The sequence below is a fragment of the Pleurodeles waltl genome, chromosome 7, assembly GCF_031143425.1.
Source record: "Pleurodeles waltl isolate 20211129_DDA chromosome 7, aPleWal1.hap1.20221129, whole genome shotgun sequence".
NCBI lineage: Eukaryota > Metazoa > Chordata > Amphibia > Caudata > Salamandridae > Pleurodeles > Pleurodeles waltl.
Window position 1 is genome coordinate 906,029,222 of NC_090446.1, and position 15,527 is coordinate 906,044,748.

General features: G+C 47.4%; 1 protein-coding gene across 2 annotated transcripts in view; it reads right to left on the reverse strand.

The window, feature by feature from the left end:
• PDGFRB (platelet derived growth factor receptor beta) overlaps nt 1-15,527 on the reverse strand; it is a 229,019-nt gene that overhangs the window by 118,103 nt on the left and 95,389 nt on the right. The gene's annotated exons all lie outside the window — the stretch shown is intronic.

Sequence of the window (15,527 nt, forward strand, 5' to 3'; positions counted from 1 at the left end):
CCATTTCCCCCCCTTCTAAGTGCAAGTCTGTATGGGGCAAAGTGGTCTTCTCTGTGTGGGACACAGTGAGTAGGGATCCTTGGTCCTGTTTGAATATGGTTAAAGGGTTGGTTCTGTTTCACTGGAAGAATCTAGAAATAAACTTACCAAATGTGTTTGACTTGTGTTCTTTTTACCGTGACAAACAAAGCCATCCAAAACATCTCAGAGTCAAAAGCATCTGGAAGTCAACAGGCAAGTTTCACCCACCTCGCACTTGAAGTAAACTTCCCATTAATTCGCCAAAATTGGCACCATATAAGTTGTAGTCATCTTATTGACTTTAACTAGGCAAGACTAACCTCATTATCTGTCGTTGGAAGCATAGTGGGAATAACGTGGTCAGATAAGAGAGCCATTTTTCATGTATTTCTTGGAAACCCCCTGCATACCCTCTAACCACTCTCCAGATGATCCAGTTATTATACTAGAACCCTCCTGAAAGTACGAAACCAATCCTGATTCAACGACTTCATCCTAGTTTCTCATGCAGAGCACTGAAAGCAGGTGTTAATAGAACACCTCGCACATCACAGTGGAGATTTATAGATGGCTACCATATTGCTTTCAACAGTATGTGCTGAAAAGAAGCACCACATATAGAGATTTAAACAACACATTAAGCAGAACACTCTATATGTATCCAACACAACTTGGGTATGCTTTACAGTTGCCAATCAAAGGGCTTCCAACTGTGCCAACTATCACGACATGTCACAAAAAACAAAAGCTAAGATTAAACAGAACAATTTACATGCAGTCAGTACTTTTACCATATGCCATAACGTGGACTGTCTTGATTAATAGCCCTATAACACTGTGTAGAAAGCAAATCCAAACTTATAAGATCTCTAACAGCGAGACAAGGCAAAACAGTAAATTGTTTACAAGAGAAACACAAGCAAACAGTAAACCTGCCAGAGTTAATTTATTTACAGCAACATCATAAATGCACAGTCCAGTGATGTCAAAGTGCCTTTCAAACTATCCAACACGATAGCAAATGCCCCTGGTACAACCTAGTTAAATGATCAACCTGATGCTAAGAGAGTAACACCACACCTTATTTCTGATCCATGGACCAGGATGCCAGGAACATATCTTCACAAGAATGTTCTGACTCTGGCCAGTAATGGGATATCAGTTAAGGATGTCACCAGAAAAATCGACAGTGTTAAGACGTCAAACTAATGGCCACATTTGCACTAAATAAATGCCATCAAGACAACGCAGCATTTGGGCCTTTATGGATACTGGCCAGATTAGAAAATATATGTTTATGTAATATTGTTTGTGTTATGTTATATGTTGTGTTAGAAGCATCAGTATAGAGTCATTCTGCCATTGTCATGGCCTTACAGTTCTAAGCAGATTAATATTTGTTGTGTCTCTACTTGAAAATACAAACACGTCATTATTGCACATGATCCCATTTGTCCTGGATCAGATTTACTTTGAGATCTGAGCATTATAACACCCTCCAACAACAATAGATGAGGAAGTAACAGTACTAAACAAGACACTGATGTGACAGGAAGCATAAAATCTCGAAACCACATTGGAAGCAATCCACTTGTAGTTTTTCCTTTATGGTTTCCTTACTGTTTTCCTGCTGAGTTACTTCCCACTTCCTGTTGGATTGTGTTGGTTGCTATCAGGTCTTTAAAGAGCTGTTTGCTTTCTGAAAAAAAGAAAGCTATCCAAGAAACCATCAGACTAGAAAGGATTCAGAATGTTCTCCTTTACCACCCTTTAAAAAACAGAAAATTGAAAACTGAAAGAATTCACCGAGTTCAGCAGTTCAGGAATGAGATGAATGAGGTTTCAAAATAAATTGACAAAAACATTTGGTAGCAAGTTGCCTAATGATCACCACTTAGAGTGAAAAACACTGTGAGAAAGGCTGTATTTACCATTAAAATGCTGGAGCAGAACTCTACAATAGTCAAAGTGTGTTTGTGTTTATTTCAACTTTATAGGTAGTACAATGCGTTACTGTTGCAATCATTCAATAGTTTTACTGGTTACAGTTTTGCTGCTGGGTGCAGCACCACTTTTCTTAAATCTACCCCTAAATGTCATGCCTAGTCTGACACGTTCAAAGAGTTGCCCATAGGTGCACTCTGATGCCCGTAGTCTCGCCTCTCCTAGTAGGGGGTTTTCGATTGCTTTAGAAATTTGGAAAAGTTATCATCTGGATTCCAATGGAACTCAAAATCATTACTGCACTTCTAATAAAAGACGTCTACATTATAACATTATTGCAAAAAGTACAATTTAGAGGATATAATTATAAAAAACTAGGGGGCATATTTATACTCTGTGTGCGCCGGATTTGCGTCGTTTTTTTTTACGCAAATCCGACGCAAAGCTAACTCCATATTTATACTTTGGCGTTAGACCCGTCTAGCGCCAAAGATCTTGGAGTTTGCGTCATTTTTTAGCGTGGACACCTACCTTGCGTTAATGATATGCAAGGTAGGCGTTCCCTTCTAAAAAATTACTCTAAGGCATGTGCGCCTTATTTAAACTCCCGTGCAAAAATGACGCACGGGAGTGGGCGGGCCTGAAAAAATGACGTCCAACCGCTTTTGCGTAATTTTTTAACGCCTGGTCAGGGCAGGCGTTAAGGGACCTGTGGGCTCGGAAGGAGCCCAGAGGTGCCCTCCCATGCCCCCAGGGACACCCCCTGCCACCCTTGCCCACCCCAGGAGGACGCCCAAGGATGGAGGGACCCATCCCAGGGAACTTAAGGTAAGTTCAGGTAAGTATTTTTTTTTTTTTGTGTGTGGCATAGGGGGGCCTGATTTGTGCCCCCCTACATGCCACTATGCCCAATGGCCATGCCCAGGGGACATAAGTCCCCTGGGCATGGCCATTGGGCAAGGGGGCATGACTCCTGTCTGTGCTAAGACAGGAGTCATTTCAATGGGGGTTGGGAGTAAAAAAAAATGGCGCAAATCGGGTTGAGGCCAATATTTTGCCTCAGACCTGACTTGCCCCATTTTTTGACGCCCAAGCTCCATTTTCCCCTACGCCGGCGCTGCCTGGTGTGGGTCATTTTTTTTGACGCACACCAGTCAGCTGCGCCGGCTAACGTCATTCAATAAATAAGGCGCCTGCATGGCGCTTTGGAATGGCGTTAGCCGGCGTTAAAATTTTTGACGGACAACTGCGTTGGCGCAGTTGTGAGCCAAAAAGTATAAATATGGCCACACGTCAGTGTGCAAAAGTTAAAAACAAGTAAACTTCAATCTTGGCTGCAAACCATACACATTACACCCTAACACACAGAAAAAGGAGTTCAACAATCTATTCGATCCCTGCCATGTTCGGCAGTTAAAACTGCTTAATCACACTGCTGGCATGTAGGAGATCAGTGTTTGTAGCATACAACCATATGTTTTACCGCTACAAATTACGGTCAAGAATTGTGTTGTTATTTAAACTTATGCAAATTGTGATTTCAAAGAGAAAACACATAGGCCCTCATTTTGTCATTGGCGGTAAAACCCGCCTACTGTTGTGTTGACGCCCGCCAAAATACCGTCACTGCGGCAACCATCCATCTGCCATATCATGATCACTGCAGGACTTCTGCCACAAGAAGGGCGGAAATCTGGCCGTGATCACACCTGCAGACGGTGGTAAGCTGGTGCTGCTGCCACCAACACGGCCATGCCAGTTGAACGCCCCCAGCTGTATCATGACCTGTGATACGGCCTGGCAGTGTTCTGCTGGCGTGCACTGCTGGTGGTAGCAGCGCCCCTTCCCGTTCCCTGCCGGAAGACCTCCTAGAACAAGGTAGGTTGGGCTACCGACAGGGGATGGTGTTGGGGGGTGTTGTGTGTGTGTGTCTGTGTGCATGAATGTGTGAGTGTGTGAGTGAAAGCGTATAAGAATGGTGAAGTGAGTGCGTGTCTGCATGTCAGTGTGATTGTGTGTAATAATGTGTGCGAGCATGTCTGAAAGTATGCGTGTATGCCATTGTGAGTGATTAGGTGTATGCGTGGTGCGTGTCTGCAGGTGTGTGCGTGTATGGGGGGTGGGGGAGAGTGAGAGGATCGGAGGGGGTAGGGGGAGGCTTTGGATGGAGGGGGTGCTGGGGGTGTCAGGTGTGTGTTGGGGGGTAGGGTAGCCGCCTACCGGTGACAGGGAATTCCCTGTCACTGGTAGGGCTTACCGCCATGGTTTTCGTGGTGTTGCTAACACCATGAAAACCATGGTGGTAGGCAAGCTCAAAAAACTTCCTAATCAAACACTGAAGGCGCTTATTATGAAATAGTTATTTGCCATATTCTATATATTTGTGAGAGTTTTCTTTTCTCTGGATACATGTCTTACCCATGTATATTTTAACAAGACACCATCCATTTCCAGTTCTTTACTTTACCCACCTAAATACTTAAATTCTGAGTAAAAATCCACCTGAAAGTTGATATTTGTGCATAATAGCTGCTGGTAACTTATATCATCACATTTAACATTCAGCTCAATATAAACATTTTTCTTAGTGGTCTCCTGTCTGTTATGTGGGAAGCAAATTATTACTGTCTACCCAGATCACTATTGTACGTACAGTTCTCTTTAAAACATTTCATAGCAGGTGATACAACAGTGTAATATGTCTATAGAATCATTTACATATGTCCTCCTTGTAGGAGTCTGGGATTTTCTTTCAGTAGTTCCCCTGATGTTTTGCATGATATTTGATGCAACTTTGACTGAAGTGCACTGAGTTCCTGCTAACCAGGTCCCCAGTGCCAGTGTTCTTTCCCCAAAAGTGAATAATTGTTCCCCCCGTTGGCAATACCTGTGGCACCCCTGTAGGGCTGCAGCATGTATTGTGCCACTCTAAGGGATCCCTCACCTACCTCATGCAGACTGCCATTGTAGGCTGCATGTTTTGGTGCAACTTAAAGTAAAAACACGACATGGCACACAGCCTGGGTGCCATGCCCACTCACACTGCATGCAATATATGTAAGTAACCCCTATAGCAGGCCTTCCAGTCCTAAGGCAGGGTGCATTATATTACATGTGTGGGCATATATGCTATGTCTTTGTCAATTCTTAGACATAGTAAGTGATCAGGGAAACCATTTGAAGTACATGTGCTGGACACAGGTCAATGCGAGTTCCCCAGCTACATGATGGCTTCACTGAAACTAAGGATATTTGGTATCAAACATTTCAAACTAATAATCCCTCACTGATTCATGTGTTGAATTTATTAATACATGCACCCAGAGGGCACCTTGTAGGTGCCTCCTGAAAAACCTACCCACCACTAGTGTGCTGGCTGACTGGTCTTAACCAATCTGCCACCAACAGACAAGTTTCTGACCCCCAGTGGTGGGACCCTCCACTCTCGGGCAGTCAGGAACAAAGCCTGGTCTAATAGGAGTGCAACACACCCCTCGTAACAGGATGACCTGCAAACTAGCATTCCAAGGCAGGGGGCTTCAAAGAGCTCACCACCTTTAGTATGCAAATCTGGCTTCCCTCAGAGGTGAGGAGATGATGACCCTCTGACCCAGGGCCCATTTGGTGCCTGGACAAGCGAGAAAGTTAGAAGTCAGCGAGGCGCGTCCACCTTTAGGCCAGTTCCACCCCTAGGGTGAGCTACCTGATGTGGACGCAAATTCTGAAAGTCTGCCATTTTGGTGATGGCAGAACTCTGCGACAGGGTTATGCCCACTTGCCACAGGAAGAGGTCATATAGAGGGCGTAGTGACCCCAGGGGTAAATAGCCCACTGGCAACTACCCTACACTCCATTTATGCCTCTTAATTCACTATTTAGGGGAGCCCCTGGAACCAGAAAATCAGATCCTGCTGACATGGAAGAAGAAGACGACCCTGAAGAGTCACAAAAGTAAGAACAGAAGACCAGAAGCTGACTTGGCTGTAGCCCTGCTGGCCTGCCTGCTGGCCTAGACAATTGCACCATAGACAGCTTGTCTTACAACTCCTTGAGCCTCCAAAAGCCTGGGAAGACTGCCAGCCTTCAACCAAGACCCTGCAACTCCTTGAGCCTCCAAAAGCCTTTTGAGGCCTGCCAGCCTTCAACCAAGACCCTGGAGCTCCTGTTGAGTAGCAGAGCTGCTCCCCTGCATCGTGCAGGCACACCAAAGACAACTGTGAGGACTCGGGACTGCTACACCCTGACACCGGAAAGCACCACTACACCCGTGCCCCCTAGCTCAAGTTGAAGTGGGTCAACGGTGCCAGTGTGGCCCCTCAACACTCCAGAGATTAAGCCCACTGTGTGTTTGCCAACTGTGGACTTCGCAACACCACCTGCAGCCTCTTTGTGCAGGCCTCCCTGTACTGCGAGTGACCCGGTGACAAACACCCACTGCCTCAGGACACCTCTGCACCCAGCCGCCCTAGAGAAGAGGACCAAAGGTGTCCCTACATATCCAATCATCGTTGGTTCCCTGTTGGTTCAGCCAGACTGGTCCCCCAGTCCCAGCTTGCAGCATCTTTCTGATTGGATCATTCCCCATAGGGTAACATTAGGGCAACTAACACTGAAAAGTTCCTCTGCACCAAGATGCTCCAGTGCCTCCTGAAATGACCTGTTGGTGCTGCCTTGGACCTTGCCCTGTACTGACAATAACTGCAGATGTACAGACCTGTTTGTCGTTGCTAAGTGCCGAAATACAGTATATGTTTAATTTCCCATTGGATAACATTAGGGCACCCGAAGCAGAAAAGCATCTCTGCACCTGGATGACCCAGTATCTCCCAAGACGACCTGTTGGTGATTCCTTGGACCCTGCCACATACTCACCCTATGTCTGGTAGATTGTTCCTATAAGTCGCTGTACCTTTCCTCCAGAGGATAACCAGAAATTTCACTGTGTTTATTTTTTAAACCTGTACAAATTCATACCACGAAACATACCTGATCATGATGATGTTGGTACCTAAAATTCTATAAAGATCATTGGTATTTTTATAAATTTGCATGGATCTCCTTGTTAAGTTGTGTGTATCATTTATTGGCTGTGCATGCAGGAAATGTCTAACACTCCTCTCTGATAAGCCTAAGGCTGCTCGCCCACACTACCCCGTAGGAGAGCACATTGGGATAGTTAGAGCAAGCCCCTGTCCACTTATAATGGAGTACCTGGGCTCTTTGCATAGTATGCCTCTTTTTGGTATTCTATATAAAGAGAGAACTTCCTTCACTCATCTCAGAGACTGAAATATTATTTGATTTCGAGTTGGGGTAAGGGGGGGGTAGAGCAGATTGCACTATTTGTTGGGATCCTCTGCACACAATTAATCTGTTGTGCTGTTTGGACAGGAGGATTCCCCCTCTTAATAAGTTCAATGTTACCAATTATAGCCTTACAGATAGGGTTGTGACAAACATACACAATATCTCAATCTTGCGGTTCCTAGCATTTTTGCTATTAAAGCCAAAAAGATGTAGTCCTTCATTGCAAACTTTGCAAGTTGGTTTCTTAAAATCACTTACTTGGACTTTTGCTTACATTTTCTGGAAAGCTTGCACATCACATTTTCCCAGCAATCCTTGTAGAAAAATATTTTTTCTGGCAGATCTACTCTTAATAGATATATTTAGCAACTCAAATCAACCTATGCCCTGCTTCTCAGTTTATTGCTTTCACAGTTTTCTTTACATGGCTCTAGATTTCGTTTTCTAATGACCCATGTAACTATTTAAGGATGCTTCTCCCCTACATCTATGTAACACAACCTTCTTGTAGAATTAATTAATTACTGCTCTTCACATAATGCCTCAAGTCTAGGCTCTGTCACAGTTTTCCATCTTGTCTGTCTTACTGAAATAATACTCTCTTTATTCTTCTGAACTTCCTAAAATATTTCTAGAGTTTGAAGTAGAATCCATAAAAAAATTTAACACGCACCTTTTCCAATAACGCCTATGCTTTGTATCTTATAGCTGCCCCCGGACACCTCGTGGCATTTGTGGGCTCTATCAAACCAAAAATCAATTAAATCAAACCTGCAGCCATCATCTTGGATGTCTATGCTGCCATAGAGATACAGGCTTATATTGCTGCAATGGGATGCCTCTGTCCTCTCAATGCGACCCATTCCTCAGCCATGGTCAGCCAGCACTCTACAGCTCCGACTCCCTCAGGCACAAATGTTCTGCTAAGCTTTGCTGATATGCTCAGCGTGTTGGGCATTATTCTGGAAGCTATTGAGCGGTCCATGTGGTCTCTTGAAAGTAAAATTTATGTTGTGGCACTTGATGTTGGCTTGCTGCAGAATGATCACCACGAATTGGCCAAGAGGGTGTCCCAAATGGAACAGACACTGCCTCAAAAATCGGAAGTACCGAAGCATCTCCTTCATTGACAGAGTGAACTTCTTAGAAGATAGGGCTGAGGATGCCTGAGGATGCATAGGGCCGCACACCATAAAGCAATATCTAAATTGCTGAGCTGCCTGAAGGGTCGGAAGGTCAAGACACTGTGGCCTTCTCAGAACCATGTTTTAAAAGATTTCTACTTTTTCTTAAACTGATTTCATTCGTCTGTGCTTAGAGTGCACCTGGTTCCTGTTCAGAGACATCCCTCTGGTCCTGCACCCAACCAATTCCTGCCAAAATGCTGCATTTCATAGATTACAATTACAATGAAATTCTACATGCTACCTGACAAACCACTCATCTTGAAAATTTCAATAATAAGTTATCCTATTTCCAAACTATGCCCTAGTGGAACAGCAAACAATGAGTCTGTTTTGTGGGAGTAAAACACAAACGGAGAGAGATGAGACTGAGATGCTCTCTACTATTGCCTGCAAAACTCTGAATTCTATCTGAGCACAAATCATTTTTCTTCATTGATGCAAAAGAGGCCTGGGATTGGGCTGAGAGCATAGGAACTAATACCCAGGCATATACCTCCAGGAACTGGAGCCGACAAGCTAAAAGTTAAATGCACAGAAGTAGCAAGAAGAAACATGCCGCAGACATGAGTCACTTCATGGTGCCAACCAAGGAGCAAGCAATTAACAACAGGCCCCTGGCCTTGGAAGTAGAGGTCTCGTTCCAAGACTGTATAGTGAGAACAGAGTTTGATGAGGGCAGCTTGTCACTTGACGAAGACACCTCTTTTTCACAACCTCCTTGTGTGAGTGAGCACCAATTCCAGTGGTGACTGCACAAACAGCTGATGAATTACCTTACGTTTTTACCCACTGGCCTTCTTTCTGCCGGTTGCACAGCTGATGGTTGATATTTGACCCTGAAGGGCCACACCCCTGTGGCCACTCATTACTTCATTTTATTCACACTATTTACCACAAAGGGGGTCTTTACCCTTCTTATGAAACATTTGCATATGTCCTCCTTGTAGGAGTCTGGGATTTTGTTGCAGTAGTCCCCCCACGTTTTGCATTGTATTTGATGCAGCTTTGACTGAAGTGCACTGAGTTCCTGCTAACCAGGTCCCCAGTGCCAGTGTTCTTTCCCCAAAAGTGCACAATTGTTCCCTCAATTGGCAATACCTGTGGCACCCCTGTATGGCTGCAGCATGTATTGTGCCACTCTGAGGGATCCCTCACCTACCTCATGTAGACTGCTATTGTAGGCTGCGTGTTTTGGTGCAACTTAAAGTGAAAACATGACATGGCACACAACCTGGGTGCCATGCCCACTCACACTGCATGCAATATGTGTAAGTCACCCCTACAGCAGGCCTTCCAGCCTGAAGGCAGGGTGCATTATAGTACATGTGTGGGCATATATGCTATGTTTTTGTCAATTCATAGACATAGTAAATGATCAGGGAAGCCATTTGCAGTACATGTGCTGGACACTGGCCAATGCAAGTTCCCCAGCTACACAATGGCTCCACTGAAACTAAGGATGTTTCTTATCAAACATTTCAAATTAATAATCCCTCACTGATTCCAGTGATGAATGTATTAATACATGCACCCAGGCAGCACCTTGGAGGTGCCCCCTGAAAAACCTACCAACCACTAGTGTGCTGTTGGTGTTAACCAGCCTGCCACCAACAGACAAGTTTCTGACCCCCAGCGGTGGGAGCCTCCACTCTCGGGCGGTCAGGAACAAAGCCTGCTCTGACAGGAAAGTAACACACCCCTCTTAACAGGATGACCTGCAAACTAGAATTCCAAGGCAGGGGGCTTCAAAGAGCTCACCACCTTTGGTATGCAAATCGGACTTCCCTCAGAGGTGAGGAGATGCTGATCCCCTGACCCAGGGCCCATTTGGCACCTGGACAGGTGGGAAAATTAGAAGTCAGTGAGGCGCGTCCACCTTCAGGCCAGTTCCACCCCTAAGGTAAGCTACCTGATGTGGACATAAATTCTGAAAGTCTGCCATCTTGGTGATGGCAGAACTAGGAACTGTGGGACAGGGTTATGCCCACTTGGCACAGGAAGTGGTCATATAGGGGGCGTAGTGACCCCAGGGGTAAGTAGCCCACTGTCTACTACCCTACACTCCACTTATGCCCCTAAATTCAGTATTTAAGGGAGCCCCTAGCACCAGAAAATCAGATCCTGCTGACCTGGAAGGAGAAGACGGACCCTGAGTCACAAAAGCAAGAACAGAAGACCAGCAGCTGACTTGGCCGCAGCTCTGCCAGCCTGCTTGCTGTCCTCGACAATTGCACCAAAGACAGCTTGTCCTATAACTCCTTGAGCCTTCAAAAGCATGGGAGAACTGCCAGCCTTCAACCAAGACCCTGAACTCCTGTTGAGTAGCGGAGCTGCTTCCCTGCATCCTACAGGCATACCAGAAAAACTGTGAGGACTCTGGACTGCTAAACCCTGACACCGGAGAGCACCACTGCACCCAGGTGGCAGGCAGAACTTCATACGGAGCCAAATGTAGCTCACATTCCAAACATTGTTATCTATGTGCCTACACAAGTTTAGATGGGGGCTATTTCCCCTCCCCATGTATTTCCATCTCCTGATTTAGTTTGCAGGCTGAGCCAGATTTCCATCCAAGGCTGTTGCCTTAGTTGCGTTGGCCGTGTTGAGCTATATAATGATGCTACTGACTGATTACAAGTCATGCAGTTATGCACATCGGAAGCAAGAGATACACCACCTATTCATACAATAAACTCAGAGGAGCGCAAGTTGCATTACTCAAAGAATCCCACTGTCAGAACCCCTTTCAGAGGGCCATGGGGGAATGTAGGCACTACTAGGCCCAACTGTGGTGGTTGAGGTCTTTTACTCCAGATGTCCTGGCCCCCGGCTTACCAGGCGTGGGGGCCAGGACATCCGGAGCAGAGGAGCGTCGCCCCAAGTAAATGCCCTCCAAAGCCCCAGAGATGAAAAATAAAAGGGTAATTTATTACCCTTTTATTTTTCATCATCCCGTCCTGAACCGAGTGTCAGGGCGTGGCCTGCTGAGTGGCAGCAGGGAGGAGTGGTGCCTTTGCACTGTTTATAGTGCGCATGTCTCTTTGGCTGGCTGTCTTGAGACGGCCAGTCTGACATGTGCAGTTCAAACCTCCCAACCCTGCTATCTTAAAACAGCTGGGTTGAATCCTGCACGGGCCTCCAGTGCTCTGGGGAGCGCCGAGAGAGGGGGTTCCCTCCAATCAGGGCACTGCTCTCATGCTGGTTTACAGCATGTGAGCAACCCCAGGATCGGCAAAGGGAGTTTGCTTTGGCTCGCACTTCAGTCCAGGCAGAAGACGTCCGGCGCGAGGATGACATGCTGTGCTGTCCCGATAAGGTAAGTGTTTATTGATTTTAAAAAAAAAAGTTTTAATTTTTGCATTTCCATCCACCCATTTGACAGCCCCCTCTTCTCCATGGATGCCACTGCGGATTACAATGAACTCTGAGCAACTGTGCCAAGTACCCCTTCAGCACCTGCTTCTCAGTGGCAGCACAGCTGAGCAGTCCATGGCTTATTGGGGAGTAAGTAGTTTTAAGGTAAATACAGACTCACAACTCAAAATATGCCCAGCAACATTAATAAAAATTGTCCATCCAAATACTTGTTTTTATGTTAAAAGGAATATTTATTGACTAACACTAAGTACAATAGAACACAATACAAATAGTATACATAGGCTTCTTAAGCAGGCCTGCTACCTTTACGTGGGTCAGCTCCTTTCTCACTTCTCACTCTATGGATGAAGGTTATTCCTCCATCTACATGTGTTGACATCCAAGGTAGGCCCCACTAGTGGGTTAAAGTCTTAAAAGTTCTACATGGGCTTTTATCAAAAGTCCACATGTCTCAGTTTCTGGGAGCGTAAGTCTGAACAAGTTCCCCCTGGACCCGATGTCCTGGTATCAGTATTACCTACACTCAGTGGGATGGCAGTCAACTGGTGCTGTGATGAGCAGGACTCTGGACAGACAGACCCCAAGGTACTCCGGACAGACAGACACCAAGGTCCTCCTCTGATCCGGCTATAAGTCTTCTTCTTCATCTGGGGCTTGTCTTGGGTGCTACCCAGACTGAAGTAGGTGAAACTTGGTCCCAGCTCTGCAAATCACAACCCAATGGCCATAACAGCTACATGGTGCTCTAGGGCAACAGCCCGCTTCCTGGACTCTGGCCCCCTCTTGATGAGGGGTCTTCACAGGAAGATAGGCCTTAGTCTTCTCAGGACATACGGCGATCGCTTACCAGCATCAGCAAGATAACAGTCCTCTTTGGGTCCCAGCACTACCAAGGGCAAAAGCACTCCCTTTGTGGAGTACAGCACCAGTGCAGCAACCCTCCATAATTGCAGCTGTCCCCTTCTGGCACCGGGGGTTGCACAATGCACACAGGCTAGTGGCCAGATTGGTGTGACATTTCAGTCCTCTCTGCTACCCCTACCTGACATACAGGGGTTGCACAGCACCCATGGGCAGATGACACAATCGACATGCTGTTCTCAACAGAACAGAATCTCACACTCTGCTCCCAGGATCCTCTTGGTAGGACCCCAACTAGTCCTGTCTCCCTACAAACAACCTCCTTCTCCACACAGGGCCCACTGGTCTGGGGTCAGGCAGAAGGTAGTGCTCCCAGCTCCAGGTGAATGTTCTTGATTCTCCTGGGTGATATCTCTTCATCCAGCATGGGAGACTGGCAGAATGTTAGTCCCCAGTCCTGGCCATAACAGGCAGAACTTGCGCTGAGCTTCTCCACACTGATGTACAGCTTCAGTCTGACAATTTGGGAGATTCAATCTTGTGAGTTTGGGTCACTGAAGTTCGTGTTCTGGGAGTTGCCCACTTTGAAGTCCTCACTCCTTTTTTGTGCTCTTCCTCCAGAGAGCACTCTATCACAGCAGGACCGTCTCCCATCTTGATAACCCCAAACACAGACCACCATGGGGCTCACAGTTGGCTAACACCTGGATATCAGCCTCAGTGATATGTGCAGCAAAATGTTACCAGAGGGCCCTAGCACGACACTTTATGATTCTGTTATCAGCCCTCTCTCCTTCCTTAGCTGTGCCCAGGCCCCATTGACCAGTAACCTCCTTTCATAATCAAAGGGCCCCTATTGATGGGCACCGAAGAGCCTGGCTGTAAGGAAATGTCTCCTTGGCATGGTTAGAAGGTCTCTAACGGCTGCAGTATGTCTTATGCCACCATGGGGACCCCTCACTCAGCACAGACACACTGCTTGCCAGCTTGTGTGTGCTAGTGGGGATAAAAAGACTAAGTCGACATGGCACTCCCCTCAGAGTGCCATGCCAACCTCACACTGCCTGTGGCATAGGTACGTCACCCCTCTAGCAGGCCTTACAGCCCTAAGGCAGGGTGCACTATACCATAGGTGAGGGCATAAGTGCATGAGCATTATATCCCTACAGTGTCTAAGCAAAACCTTAGACATTGTAAGTGCAGGGTAGCCATAAGAGTATATGGTCTGGGAGTCTGTCATGCACGAACTCCACAGCACCATAATGGCTACACTGAAAACTGTGAAGTTTGGTATCAAACTTCTCAGCACAATAAATGCACACTGATGCCAGTGTACATTTTATTGTAACATACACCCCAGAGGGCACCTTAGAGGTGCCCCCTGAAACCTTAACCGACTATCCGTGTAGGCTGACTAGTTTTAGCAGCCTGCCACACACCAGACATGTTGCTGGCCACATGGGGAGAGTGCCTTTGTCACTCTGTGGCTAGTAACAAAGCCTGTACTGGGTGGAGGTGCTTCACGCCTCCCCCTGCAGGAACTGTAACACCTGGCGGTGAGCCTCAAAGGCTCACCCCCTTTGTTACAGCACCCCAGGGCACTCCAGCTAGTTGAGTTGCCCGCCCCCTCCGGCCACGGGCCCACTTTTTGCGGCAAGGCCGGAGGAGATAATGAGAAAAACAAGGAGGAGTCACTGGCCAGTCAGGACAGCCCCTAAGGTGTCCTGAGCTGAGGTGACTCTAACTTTTAGAAATCCTCCATCTTGCAGATGGAGGATTCCCCCAATTGGATTAGGGATGTGCCTCCCCTCCCCTCAGGGAGGAGGCACAAAGAGGGTGTAGCCACCCTCAGGGCTAGTAGCCATTGGCTACTAACCCCCCAGACCTAAACACACCCCTAAATTCAGTATTTAGGGGCTCCCCAGAACCTAGGAACTCAGATTCCTGCAACCTGAGAAGAAGAGGACTGCTGACCTGAAAACCTGCAGAGAAGACGGAGACACCAACTGCTTTGGCCCCAGCTCTACCGGCCTGTCTCCCCCCCTTCTAAAGACACTGCTCCAGCGACGCGTTCCCAGTGTCCAGCAACCTCTGAAGCCTCAGAGGACTACCCTGCATCTAGAAGGACCAAGAACTCCCGAGGACAGCGGCTCTGTTCACCAAAGACTGCAACTTTACAACAAAGAAGCAACTTTGAAACAACACACGTTTCCCGCCGGAAGCGTGAGACTTTGCACTCTGCACCCGACACCCCTGGCTCGACTTGTGGAGAACAAACACCACAGGGAGGACTCCCCGGCGACTACGAGACCGTGAGTAGCCAGAGTTGACCCCCCTGAGCCCCCACAGAGACGCCTGCAGAGGGAATCCCGAGGCTCCCCCTGACCGCGACTGCCTGCTTCAAAGACCCGACGCCTGGGAAAGACTCTGCACCGCAGCCCCCAGGACCTGAAGGATCCGACCTCCAGTTCAGGAGCGACCCCTAGGTGGCCCTCTCCCTTGCCCAGGTGGTGGCTACCCCGAGGAGCCCCCCCCTTGCCTGCCTGCATGGCTGAAGAGACCCCTTGGTCTCCCATTGATTCCTATTGCGAACCCGACGCCTGTTTGTGCACTGCACCCGGCCGCCCCCGTGCCGCTGAGGGTGTACTTTTTGTGCTAACTTGTGTCCCCCCCGGTGCCCTACAAAACCCCCCTGGTCTGCCCTCCGAAGACGCGGGTACTTACCTGCTGGCAGACTGGAACCGGGGCACCCCCTTCTCCATTGAAGCCTAAGCGTTTTGGGCACCACTTTGACCTCTGCACCTGACCGGCCCTGAGCTGCTGGTGTGG